The 3914-nt window shown below is 30.8% G+C and overlaps 1 pseudogene; it reads left to right on the forward strand.

Annotated features, from left to right (window-relative positions):
• Positions 1–3914, forward strand: part of LOC107739186 (polyphosphoinositide phosphatase-like) — a 109783-nt pseudogene that overhangs the window by 30933 nt on the left and 74936 nt on the right.

Here is a 3914-nt window from a genome sequence, read left to right on the forward strand (position 1 = left end):
GTGGGCCCCAACATGAACATGAAAATGAGTGGGGAATTTAAGTAGGGTGACAAATGAGGGACAGACAGGTGAGGATGATTAACTAATAAAGACACAAACGGGAAACTAGGTCAGGGAACTAAGTGGGAGAACAGGGATACACAGAAACAAGGTCCATGCTTAGAAGAAAAGAAGCTCATTTGTTGCCACCTAGGTTGACTGTTGTTGAAATCGTTGTTGCTTGTATGGTATGAGATATGATATGAGAGAATTTATGAGCTGAGCCGAGTACCTTACGACAGTGGTTTTCAATCCTGGACCTGGGGACCCACAGCACTGCACATTCTGTACGTCTCTTTTCTGATACACTCAGTTCAGTTCATGGAGCTCTTTCCTAAGGAGCTGATGATCTGTATCAGGTGTGTTTAACAAGAGAGGCATACAACATATGCAGTGTTGTGGGTCCCCAGGACCACAATGAAAACCACTGCCTTTATGAGCACCTCCTGAGCTCTTGGAAATTTTTAACATGTTTGAAAAATATTGGAATCGGCCTGAATTTGACCAGTGTAAAGGCTCTCCCCTACTCCTCAATCATACACAACCACATCACATCACAGTGTTTCCCACAGGATTTTTTATTTTATTTTTTTGAGACTATGGAGGCAGGATTTTGGTCTTTCTGGGGGATCTGGGGACATGCCTCACCTAAGAAAATTTTGTACATTTTAAAGTTAAATGATACTGTATGGTGTACTTTAAGAGCTCCAACCCGTGCTCAGTGTGGAAATTTAACAAAGAAAAAAGTATGCATTGACTCAACCCTCTTTTTAGTTATTGTAGACTCTTAAGTCTCTTAAGAGTTTTGTGAATAGGTTTAAAGCTAAATCTAGCTAGGACACCTAGTAGAAAGATAAAATTCTCTGTGAATACGGCCACAGATTCTGCCTTTCCTTTAGAAGCTGGAATACTTCTTAAGATTTCAAAAGTAAGATTCACAGTTTGTGGCCACCATCAGAAAATGTCTGGTGTGACCTATCCAAATTGTCAATAAAATTAACTGTTTAAATGTTTTTAATTGTTTATTTTCGTGTAGGATTCTTTGAGAATGTGTGCATTGTTTATTATGAGGTGTATTTTCATTTAAATGTAATAATGTACACTGCTGGTCAAAATTTTGGAGTATATTGTAAACTAATTTATTTCTGTGATGCGCAGCTGTATTTTCAGCATCATTACTCCAGTCTTCAGTGTCACATGATCTTCAGAAATCAGTATAATATGCTGATTTATGATCAATAAATTTCATTTTAATTATAGTTTATATTGAATAAACTGTGATACTTAAAAGTTTAAAAAAATTAGGAGTAAGATATAAAAGAAAACAAATGAATACTTTTACGCATTAAATTGATCAAGTGACAGTAAAGACATTTATAATGTTACAAAAGATTTCTATTTCAGATAAATGCTGTTCTTCTCAACTTTCTATTCATCAGAGAAACCCGAAAAAAATCTACTCCGCTGTTTTCAACATAATAATAATAATACATGTTTTCTTGAGCAGCGAATCAGCATATTATACTGATTTCTGAAGATCATGTGACACTGAAGACTGGAGTAATGATGCTGAAAATACAGCTGCGCATCACAGAAATAAATTACATTTTAACAGATATTCACATAGAAAACAGTTATTTTAAATAGTAAAAATATTTCACAATATTACTGATTTTGCTGTATTTTGGATCAAATAAATGCAGGCTTGGTTGAACAGAAGATCTTACTCTTCAAAAACCTTTGACTGGTAGTGTAGTTTATGCGATTATACATACGCCTTACAAGGATTCAGGATGAAACCATTCTGCAGTGGTTATGTAAACATGATCTGTACTTGATGACTTGTAGTTATAATAGAGAAGTTTTGTCATCAGCATGTGCTGGATTCATCAGTCTGTGTCTGTGTCTCTGATAGATTGGACATCATGCCTGTGATTAGAGGAGTTCAGAAGCTGGTGCTTTATGAGACCAGAGCTGTAAGTCACATTTCAGTCATTATTCATGAAGGTTTTGAATTTATACGTCTGGTCTTTTAAATGCATGTTCGGATATGAATGCATGCATGAATGAGATTTCTTGCATATGGCTGTGCATTCATGATGTTGTCACACAGATGTTAATGTCTCTCTGTGCTGCTAGATGGCAGTGTTCATTCACAAATCTGGCCTATAGTTTGGTGCAGTCTAAGTATGTCTTAATACAAATTAAGAATTGATATTTTTGCACAAAGAAAATCAAGTCTGTTTTAAGACCATTACGTTTTTTTTTGTAAGTCACATTTCAGTCATTATTCATGAAGGTTTTGAATTTATACGTCTGGTCTTTTAAATGCATGTTCGGATATGAATGCATGCATGAATGAGATTTCTTGCATATGGCTGTGCATTCATGATGTTGTCACACAGATGTTAATGTCTCTCTGTGCTGCTAGATGGCAGTGTTCATTCACAAATCCGGCCTATAGTTTGGTGCAGTCTAAGTATGTCTCAATACAAATTAAGAAGTGATATTTGTGCACAAATAAAATCAAGTCTGTTTTAAGACCATTACGTTTTTTTTGCATTATGACGTTACTTTCATGGCAATTAAAACGCACATTTTACCAGCAAATTCTCATTACTGTATGCAATTTAAATGTCATTCGAATTAGAATAATGAGAGTTACAAAAAACAAAACAAAAAAATGGATCTGGATGCATTATGGCAATTATGAATAACTTTTATAAGTGAAAGTGTGCGTCATTGTCAAGTATGTGTAATCATAATATAAGATCGTAATATTTGTAGTTGACAATGAGCAACTACAAATAAGCTGATTTATTTACATTAGAGTTTATATGAATGTACACTACTGCTCATGAGTTTGGATGTTTTATTAAAACAGTAATATTGTGAAATATTACAATTTAAAATGACAAGTCAGCGCATTAGAATAATTTCTGAAGGATCATGTGACTCTGAAGACTGGATTAATGATGCTTTGATCACAGCAATTAGTTACATTTTAACAGATATCCACATAGAAACACTTATTTTAAATTGTAACAATGTTAAAATATTTTTCATTAAATAAATGCAGCTTTGGTGAGCAGAAGAGACGTCTTTCAAAGACATTTAAAAAAATCTAAATTTTTTCCAAACTTCTGACCAGTGTTGTCTAAAGGAAAGTGTATATTTTAGATGTTGTAGCTAGACACTATTTGTTGACCACCTTTTAGATTTCATTCATTGAAAATTTTAATTAGTTAATTAATTTGTATTATTTATTTATAAATTGTTTATTTATTGATTTGTATTTTATTTTTTATTTTTTATTGATTATTTATAGATTTACGTAGATATACATTACATTATTTATTGATTATTTATAGATTTATGTAGATATACATTACATTATTTATTGATTTTTTTTCAACATTTCAAATCAGCTTTATTTATCTATTGATTTGTATTTTTTACAATTTTTTTATTGATTATTTATAGATTTATGTAGATATACATTACATTATTGATTATTTATAGATTTATGTAGATATACATTACATTATTGATTATTTATAGATTTATGTAGATATACATTACATTATTGATTATTTATAGATTTATGTAGATGTACATTACATTATTTATTGATTATTTATAGATTTATGTAGATATACATTACATTATTTATAGATTTTTTTTCAACATTTCAAATCAGCTTTATTTATTTATTGATTTGTATTTTTTTTTAAATGTTATTGATTATTTATAGATTTATGCAGATATACATTACATTATTTATTGATTATTTATAGATTTATGCAGATATACATTACATTATTTATTGATTATTTATAGATTTATGCAGATATACATTACATTATTTATTGATT

The sequence above is a fragment of the Sinocyclocheilus rhinocerous genome, unplaced genomic scaffold (assembly GCF_001515625.1).
Source record: "Sinocyclocheilus rhinocerous isolate Xijiao unplaced genomic scaffold, SAMN03320098_v1.1 scaffold555, whole genome shotgun sequence".
NCBI lineage: Eukaryota > Metazoa > Chordata > Actinopteri > Cypriniformes > Cyprinidae > Sinocyclocheilus > Sinocyclocheilus rhinocerous.